Here is a 10,862-nt window from a genome sequence, read left to right as displayed (position 1 = left end):
TCAAAAGTCTTCGAAGTTTTGTCTCATCGAACTTATATAGTTTTACATTTAACGGCTGTTACAGTCAAAACTTTACGAAGTTTTGTCTCAACGAACCTAAATAATTTTACTTTTAACGGCTGTTACAGTCAAAAATCTACGAAGTTTTGTCTCATCGAACTTAAATAATTTTACATTTAACTGCTGTTACAGTTAAAGCTCGACGGAGTTTTGTCTTCCCGAACTTTAATAATCTTACATTTAACAGCTGTTACAGTCAATACTCTACGCAGTTTTGTCTCACTGAACTTAAATAATTTTACATTTAACAGGTGTTCCAGTCGAACTCTACGAAGTTTTGTCTAATAGAACTTAAATAATTTTATATTTAACTGATGTTACAGTCACAACTTTACGGAGTTTTGTCTCACCGAACCTAAATAATTTTACATTTAACAGATGTTCCATTGAAAACTCTACGGAGTTTTGTCTCATCGAACTTAAATAAGTTTATATTTAACAGCTGTTACAGTCAAATCTCTACGGATTTTTGTCTCACCAAACTTAAATAATTTTACATTTAACAGCTGTTACAGTCTAAACTCTACGGAGTTTTGTCTTTCCGATCCTAAATAAAATTACATTTAACAGCTTTTACAGTCAAATCTCTACGGAGTTTTGTCTCAGCGCACTTTAATAATTTTACATTTAACAGCTGTTAAAGTAAAAACTCTTCGCAGTTTTGTCTCACTGAACTTAAATAATTTTACATTTAACAGCTGTTAAAGTCAAAACTCTACGAAGTTTTGTCTCACCGAACTTAAATAATTTACATTTAACAGCTGTTACAGTCATAACTCTACGGAGTTTTCTTTCACCGAACTTAAATATATTGACATTTAACGGCTGTTACAGTTAAAACTCTATGATGTTTTGCCTCACTTAACTTAAATATATTGACATTTAACAGCTGTTACAGTCAAAACTCTACGGAGTTTTGTCTCAGCGATCTTTAGAAAAATTTTATTTAACAGCTGTTACAGTCAAAACTTTACAAAGTTTTGTCTCACCGAACTTTAATAACTTTACATTTAACATCTGTTACTGTCAAAACTCTACGAAGTTTTATCTCACTGAACTTAAATAATTTTACATTATACAGCTGTTACAGTCGAAACTCTTCGGAGTTTTGTCTCACTTTACTTAATTAATTTTTTATTTAACGGCTGTTACAGTTAAAACTCTACGAAGTTTTGTCTCTTTAACTTTTATAGTTTTTCATATAACAGATGTTACAGTAAAAATTCTACGAAGTTTTGTCTCACCGAACTCAAATAGTTTTACATTTAACAGCTGTTAAAGTTAAAACTCTACGAAGTTTTGTCTTAGCGAACTTTAATAATTTTACATTTTACAGCTGTTACAGTCAAAACTCTACGGAATTTTGTCTTACTAAATTTAAATATTTTAAAATTGAACAGTCGTTACAGTCAAAACTTTAGGAAGTTTTATCTTACCGAACTTAAATAAATTACATTTAACAGCTTTTACAGTCATATCTCTACGGAGTTTTGTCTCAGCAAAATTAAATAATTTTACATTTAACAGCTGTTACAGTCAAAACTCTACGGAGTTTTTTTCACACCGAACTTAAATAACTTTACATTTATCAGCTGTTACATTCAAAACTCTACGAAGTTTTGTCTTATCGAACTTATATAGTTTTATATTTAACGGTTGTTACAGTCAACACTTTACGAAGTTTTGTCTCATTGAACCTAAATAATTTTACATTTAACGGCTGTTACCGTCATAAATCTAAGAAGTTTTGTCTTTTCGAACTTAAATATATTGACATTTAACAACTGTTACAGTCAAATTTTTTGGAGTTTTTACTCACCGAACCAAAATAATTTTACATTTAACAATTGATACAGTCAAAACTCTACGAAGTTCTGTCTCACCGAACTTAAATAATTTACATTTAACAGGTGTTACAGTCAAAAATCTACGGAGTTTTCTTTGACTTAACTTAAAGAAATTGACATTTAACAGGTGTTACAGTTCAAAATTTATGATGTTTTGTCTCAATGAACTTAAATAAATTGACATTTAACTGCTGTTACAGTCAAAACTCTAGGCAGTTTTGTTTTACCGAGTCTAAATAATTTTACATTTAACAGCTTTAACAGTCAAAACTTTACGGACTTTTGACTCAGCAAACTTAAGAATTTTTACATTTAACAGCTGTTGCAGTCAAATTCTTACTGAGTTTTTTTCTCACTGAACTTAAATAACTTTACATTTAACAGTTGTTACAGTCAAAACTCTACGAAGTTTTGTCTCATCGAACTTATATAGTTTTACATTTAACGGCTGTTACAGTCAAAACATTACGAAGTTTTGTCTCAACGAACCTAAATAATTTTACTTTTAACGGCTGTTACAGTAAAAAATCTACGAGGTTTTGTCTCATCGAACAAAAATAATTTTACATTTAACTGCAGTTACAGTCAAAGCTCTACGGAGTTTCGTCTTCCCGAACTTTAATAATTTTACATATATCAGCAGTTAAGGTCAAAACTCAACGGAGTTTTGTCTAAACGAACTTAAATAATTTTCATTTAACAGGTGTTACAGTTAAAACTCAAGCTTTTTTGTCTCAACGAGCTTAGATAATCTTACATTTAACAGCTGTTACAGTCAAAACTCTACGCAGTTTTGTCTCACTGAACTTAAATAATTTTACATTTAACAGCTGTTACAATCAAACTCTACGAAGTTTTGTCTAATAGAACTTAAATAATTTTATATTTAACTGTTGGTACAGTCACAACTTTACGGAGTTTTGTCTCACCGAACCTAAATAATTTTACATTTTACAGATGTTCCTTTGAAAACTCTACGGAGTTTTGTCTCACCGAACTTAAATAAGTTTATATTTAACAGCTGTTACAGTCAAATCTCTACGGAATTTTTTGTCTCACCAAACTTAAATAATTTTACATTTAACAGCTGTTACAGTCAAAACTCTACGGAGTTTTTTTTACACGAACTTAAATAACTTTTCATTTAACATCTGTTACATTCAAAACTCTACGAAGTTTTGTCTCAACGAACTTATATAGTTTTACATTTAACGGTTGTTACAGTCAACACTTTACGAAGTTTTGTCTCACCAAACCTAAATAATTTCACATTTAACGGCTGTTACAGTCACAAATCTACGAAGTTTTGTCTTATCGAACTTAAATATATTGACATTTAACAACTGTTACAGTAAAACTTTTACGGAACTTTTACTCACCGAACAAAAGTAATTTTAGATTTAACAGCTGTTGAAGTCAAAACTCTTCGGAGTTTTGTCTCACCGATATTGAATAATTTATATTTAACAGCTGTTGCAGTCAAAAGTCTTCGGATTTTGTCCCACTAAACTTAAATAATTTTACATTTAACAGCTGTTACAGTCAAAACTCTACGAAGTTTTGTCTTACCGATCTTAATTAATTTTACATTTAACAGCTTTAACAGTCAAAACTTTACAGACTTTTGTCCCAGCAAACTTAAAAAATTTTACATTTAACAGCTGTTGCAGTCAAATTCTTACTGAGTTTTTTTCTCACTGAACTTAAATAACTTTACATTTAACAGTTGTTACAGTCAAAACTCTACGAAGTTTTGTCTCATCGAATTTATATATATTTACATCTAACGGCTGTTACAATCAAAACTTTACGAAGTTTTGTCTCACCGAATTTAAATAATTTTACATTTAACGGTTGTTACAGTCAAGAATCTACGAAGTTTTGTCTCATCGAACTTTAATAATTTTGCATTTAACTGCTGTTACAGTCAAAGCTTTACAGAGTTTTGTCGTACCGAACTTAAATAATTTTACATTTAACAGCTTTTACAGTCAAAACTCTACGCAGTTTTGTCTCAGCGAACTTTAATAATTTAACATTTAACAGCTGTTACAGTCAAAACTCTTCGCAGTTTTGTCTTATTTAACTTAAATTATTTAACATTTAACAACTGTTACAGTCATATCTCTACGGAGTTTTGTCTCAGCAAAACTAAATAATTTCACATTTAACAGCTGTTACAGTCAAAACTCTAAGGAGTTTATTTCTCACCGAACTTAAATAACTTTACATTTAACAGCTGTTACATTCAAAACTCTACGAAGTTTTGTCGTATCGAACTTATATAGTTTTACATTTAACGATTGTTACAGTCAACACTTTACGAAGTTTTGTCTTATTGAACCTAAATATTTTGACATTTAACGGCTGTTACAGTCATTATCTACGAAGTTTTGTCTTATCGAACTTAAATAAATTGACATTTAACAACTGTTACAGTCAAATTTTTACTGAGTTTTGACTCACCGAACCTAAATATTTTTAGATTTAACAGGTGTTTTAGTCAAAACTCTCCGGAGATTTGTCTCACCGAACTTGAATAATTTTACATTTAACAGCTGTTACAGTCAAAACTTTACAAAGTTTTGTCTTACCGAACTTAAATAATTTTACATTTAACAGCTTTAACAGTCAAAACTCTACGAAGTTTTGTCTCAAAAACATAAATAATTCTACATTTAACAGCTGTTACAGTCAAAACTCTACGGAGTTTTTTTCTTACCGAACTTAAATAACTTTACATTAAACAGCTGTTACATTCAAAAGTCTTCGAAGTTTTGTCTCATCGAACTTATATAGTTTTACATTTAACGGCTGTTACAGTCAAAACTTTACGAAGTTTTGTCTCAACGAACCTAAATAATTTTACTTTTAACGGCTGTTACAGTCAAAAATCTACGAAGTTTTGTCTCATCGAACTTAAATAATTTTACATTTAACTGCTGTTACAGTTAAAGCTCGACGGAGTTTTGTCTTCCCGAACTTTAATAATCTTACATTTAACAGCTGTTACAGTCAATACTCTACGCAGTTTTGTCTCACTGAACTTAAATAATTTTACATTTAACAGGTGTTCCAGTCGAACTCTACGAAGTTTTGTCTAATAGAACTTAAATAATTTTATATTTAACTGATGTTACAGTCACAACTTTACGGAGTTTTGTCTCACCGAACCTAAATAATTTTACATTTATCAGATGTTCCATTGAAAACTCTACGGAGTTTTGTCTCACCGAACTTAAATAAGTTTATATTTAACAGCTGTTACAGTCAAATCTCTACGGATTTTTGTCTCACCAAACTTAAATAATTTTACATTTAACAGCTGTTACAGTCTAAACTCTACGGAGTTTTGTCTTTCCGATCCTAAATAAAATTAAATTTAACAGCTTTTACAGTCAAATCTCTACGGAGTTTTGTCTCAGCGCACTTTAATAATTTTACATTTAACAGCTGTTAAAGTAAAAACTCTTCGCAGTTTTGTCTCACTGAACTTAAATAATTTTACATTTAACAGCTGTTAAAGTCAAAACTCTACGAAGTTTTGTCTCACCGAACTTAAATAATTTACATTTAACAGCTGTTACAGTCATAACTCTACGGAGTTTTCTTTCACCGAACTTAAATATATTGACATTTAACGGCTGTTACATTTAAAACTCTATGATGTTTTGCCTCACTTAACTTAAATATATTGACATTTAACAGCTGTTACAGTCAAAACTCTACGGAGTTTTGTCTTAGCGATCTTTAGAAAAATTTTATTTAACAGCTGTTACAGTCAAAACTTTACAAAGTTTTGTCTCACCGAACTTTAATAACTTAACATTTAACATCTGTTACTGTCAAAACTCTACGAAGTTTTATCTCACTGAACTTAAATAATTTTACATTATACAGCTGTTACAGTCGAAACTCTTCGGATTTTTGTCTCACTTTACTTAATTAATTTTTTATTTAACGGCTGTTACAGTTAAAACTCTACGAAGTTTTGTCTCTTTAAACTTTTATAGTTTTTCATATAACAGATGTTACAGTAAAAATTCTACGAAGTTTTGTCTCACCGAACTCAAATAGTTTTACATTTAACAGCTGTTAAAGTTAAAACTCTACGAAGTTTTGTCTTAGCGAACTTTAATAATTTTACATTTTACAGCTGTTACAGTCAAAACTCTACGGAATTTTGTCTCACTAAATTTAAATATTTTAAAATTGAACAGTCGTTACAGTCAAAACTTTAGGAAGATTTATCTTACCGAACTTAAATAAATTACATTTAACAGCTTTTACAGTCATATCTCTACGGAGTTTTGTCTCAGCAAAATTAAATAATTTTACATTTAACAGCTGTTACAGTCAAAACTCTACGGAGTTTTTTTCACACCGAACTTAAATAACTTTACATTTATCAGCTGTTACATTCAAAACTCTACGAAGTTTTGTCTTATCGAACTTATATAGTTTTATATTTAACGGTTGTTACAGTCAACACTTTACGAAGTTTTGTCTCATTGAACCTAAATAATTTTACATTTAACGGCTGTTACCGTCATAAATCTAAGAAGTTTTGTCTTTTCGAACTTAAATATATTGACATTTAACAACTGTTACAGTCAAATTTTTTGGAGTTTTTACTCACCGAACCAAAATAATTTTACATTTAACAATTGATACAGTCAAAACTCTACGAAGTTCTGTCTCACCGAACTTAAATAATTTACATTTAACAGGTGTTACAGTCAAAAATCTACGGAGTTTTCTTTGACTTAACTTAAAGAAATTGACATTTAACAGGTGTTACAGTTCAAAATTTATGATGTTTTGTCTCAATGAACTTAAATAAATTGACATTTAACTGCTGTTACAGTCAAAACTCTAGGCAGTTTTGTTTTACCGAGTCTAAATAATTTTACATTTAACAGCTTTAACAGTCAAAACTTTACGGACTTTTGACTCAGCAAACTTAAGAATTTTTACATTTAACAGCTGTTGCAGTCAAATTCTTACTGAGTTTTTTTCTCACTGAACTTAAATAACTTTACATTTAACAGTTGTTACAGTCAAAACTCTACGAAGTTTTGTCTCATCGAACTTATATAGTTTTACATTTAACGGCTGTTACAGTCAAAACATTACGAAGTTTTGTCTCAACGAACCTAAATAATTTTACTTTTAACGGCTGTTACAGTAAAAAATCTACGAGGTTTTGTCTCATCGAACAAAAATAATTTTACATTTAACTGCAGTTACAGTCAAAGCTCTACGGAGTTTCGTCTTCCCGAACTTTAATAATTTTACATATATCAGCAGTTAAGGTCAAAACTCAACGGAGTTTTGTCTAAACGAACTTAAATAATTCTCATTTAACAGGTGTTACAGTTAAAACTCAAGCTTTTTTGTCTCAACGAGCTTAGATAATCTTACATTTAACAGCTGTTACAGTCAAAACTCTACGCAGTTTTGTCTCACTGAACTTAAATAATTTTACATTTAACAGCTGTTACAATCAAACTCTACGAAGTTTTGTCTAATAGAACTTAAATAATTTTATATTTAACTGTTGGTACAGTCACAACTTTACGGAGTTTTGTCTCACCAAACCTAAATAATTTTACATTTTACAGATGTTCCTTTGAAAACTCTTCGGAGTTTTGTCTCACCGAACTTAAATAAGTTTATATTTAACAGCTGTTACAGTCAAATCTCTACGGAATTTTTTGTCTCACCAAACTTAAATAATTTTACATTTAACAGCTGTTACAGTCAAAACTCTACGGAGTTTTTTTTACACGAACTTAATTAACTTTTCATTTAACATCTGTTACATTCAAAACTCTACGAAGTTTTGTCTCAACGAACTTATATAGTTTTACATTTAACGGTTGTTACAGTCAACACTTTACGAAGTTTTGTCTCACCAAACCTAAATAATTTCACATTTAACGGCTGTTACAGTCACAAATCTACGAAGTTTTGTCTTATCGAACTTAAATATATTGACATTTAACAACTGTTACAGTAAAACTTTTACGGAACTTTTACTCACCGAACAAAAGTAATTTTAGATTTAACAGCTGTTAAAGTCAAAACTCTTCGGAGTTTTGTCTCACCGATATTGAATAATTTATATTTAACAGCTGTTGCAGTCAAAAGTCTTCGGATTTTGTCCCACTAAACTTAAATAATTTTACATTTAACAGCTGTTACAGTCAAAACTCTACGAAGTTTTGTCTTACCGATCTTAATTAATTTTACATTTAACAGCTTTAACAGTCAAAACTTTACAGACTTTTGTCCCAGCAAACTTAAAAAATTTTACATTTAACAGCTGTTGCAGTCAAATTCTTACTGAGTTTTTTTCTCACTGAACTTAAATAACTTTACATTTAACAGTTGTTACAGTCAAAACTCTACGAAGTTTTGTCTCATCGAATTTATATATATTTACATCAAACGGCTGTTACAATCAAAACTTTACGAAGTTTTGTCTCACCGAATTTAAATAATTTTACATTTAACGATTGTTACAGTCAAGAATCTACGAAGTTTTGTCTCATCGAACTTTAATAATTTTGCATTTAACTGCTGTTACAGTCAAAGCTTTACAGAGTTTTGTCGTACCGAACTTAAATAATTTTACATTTAACAGCTTTTACAGTCAAAACTCTACGCAGTTTTGTCTCAGCGAACTTTAATAATTTAACATTTAACAGCTGTTACAGTCAAAACTCTTCGCAGTTTTGTCTTATTTAACTTAAATTATTTAACATTTAACAACTGTTACAGTCATATCTCTACGGAGTTTTGTCTCAGCAAAACTAAATAATTTCACATTTAACAGCTGTTACAGTCAAAACTCTAAGGAGTTTATTTCTCACCGAACTTAAATAACTTTACATTTAACAGCTGTTACATTCAAAACTCTACGAAGTTTTGTCGTATCGAACTTATATAGTTTTACATTTAACGATTGTTACAGTCAACACTTTACGAAGTTTTGTCTTATTGAACCTAAATATTTTGACATTTAACGGCTGTTACAGTCATTATCTACGAAGTTTTGTCTTATCGAACTTAAATAAATTGACATTTAACAACTGTTACAGTCAAATTTTTACGGAGTTTTGACTCACCGAACCTAAATATTTTTAGATTTAACAGGTGTTTTAGTCAAAACTCTCCGGAGATTTGTCTCACCGAACTTGAATCATTTTACATTTAACAGCTGTTACAGTCAAAACTTTACAAAGTTTTGTCTTCCCGAACTTAAATAATTTTACATTTAACAGCTTTAACAGTCAAAACTCTACGAAGTTTTGTCTCAAAAACATAAATAATTCTACATTTAACAGCTGTTACAGTCAAAACTCTACGGAGTTTTGTCTCAGCGAACTTTAGAAAAATTTTATTTAAAAGCTGTTACAGTCAAAACTTTACAAAGTTTTGTCTCACCGAACTTTAATAACTTTACATTTAACATCTGTTACTGTCAAAACTCTACGAAGTTTTATCTCACTGAACTTAAATAATTTTACATTATACAGCTGTCACAGTCGAAACTCTTCGGAGTTTTGTCTCACTTTACTTAATTAATTTTTTATTTAACGGCTGTTACAGTTAAAACTCTACGAAGTTTTGTCTCTTTAAACTTTTATAGTTTTTCATATAACAGATGTTACAGTAAAAATTCTACGAAGTTTTGTCTCACCGAACTCAAATAGTTTTACATTTAACAGCTGTTAAAGTTAAAACTCTACGAAGTTTTGTCTTAGCGAACTTTAATAATTTTACATTTTACAGCTGTTACAGTCAAAACTCTACGGAATTTTGTCTCACTAAATTTAAATATTTTAAAATTGAACAGTCGTTACAGTCAAAACTTTAGGAAGTTTTATCTTACCGAACTTAAATAAATTACATTTAACAGCTTTTACAGTCATATCTCTACGGAGTTTTGTCTCAGCAAAATTAAATAATTTTACATTTAACAGCTGTGACAGTCAAAACTCTACGGAGTTTTTTTCACACCGAACTTAAATAACTTTACATTTATCAGCTGTTACATTCAAAACTCTACGAAGTTTTGTCTTATCGAACTTATATAGTTTTACATTTAACGGTTGTTACAGTCAACACTTTACGAAGTTTTGTCTCATTGAACCTAAATAATTTTACATTTAACGGCTGTTACCGTCATAAATCTAAGAAGTTTTGTCTTATCGAACTTAAATATATTGACATTTAACAACTGTTACAGTCAAATTTTTTGGAGTTTTTACTCACCGAACCAAAATAATTTTACATTTAACAATTGATACAGTCAAAACTCTACGAAGTTCTGTCTCACCGAACTTAAATAATTTACATTTAACAGGTGTTACAGTCAAAAATCTACGGAGTTTTCTTTGACTTAACTTAAAGAAATTGACATTTAACAGGTGTTACAGTTCAAAATTTATGATGTTTTGTCTCAATGAACTTAAATAAATTGACATTTAACTGCTGTTACAGTCAAAACTCTAGGCAGTTTTGTTTTACCGAGTCTAAATAATTTTACATTTAACAGCTGTTACAGTCAAATTATTACGAAGTTTAGTCTCACTGAACTTAAATAGTTTTACATTTAACAGCTGTTATAGTCAAAACTCTACGTAGTTTTGTCTCACCGATCTTAAATAATTTGTACAGAAAGTTTTATATCATATTATAACATTTTTCTGTAGTTAAAGATCAGATGATTATTAAATTGATTGCTCTCCTGCAACCACAGTACCTAATTCCACGTAGAAAGATTTATAAGGAAACAATGCTACCAGCATCTTGCAAAAATTTAAAAATTATAGTATTTAATGACATTTCTGCAGCTGATCACATTTTATTTAAAACAGATATTTGGACAAATTCCTATAGTAATAATGCATTTATATCATAGCCTGCTTATTGGATAACAGATAA

This window comes from Hydra vulgaris, chromosome 03, assembly GCF_038396675.1.
Source record: "Hydra vulgaris chromosome 03, alternate assembly HydraT2T_AEP".
In the NCBI taxonomy this organism is placed as follows: domain Eukaryota; kingdom Metazoa; phylum Cnidaria; class Hydrozoa; order Anthoathecata; family Hydridae; genus Hydra; species Hydra vulgaris.
This window is presented reverse-complemented; position numbering follows the sequence as displayed.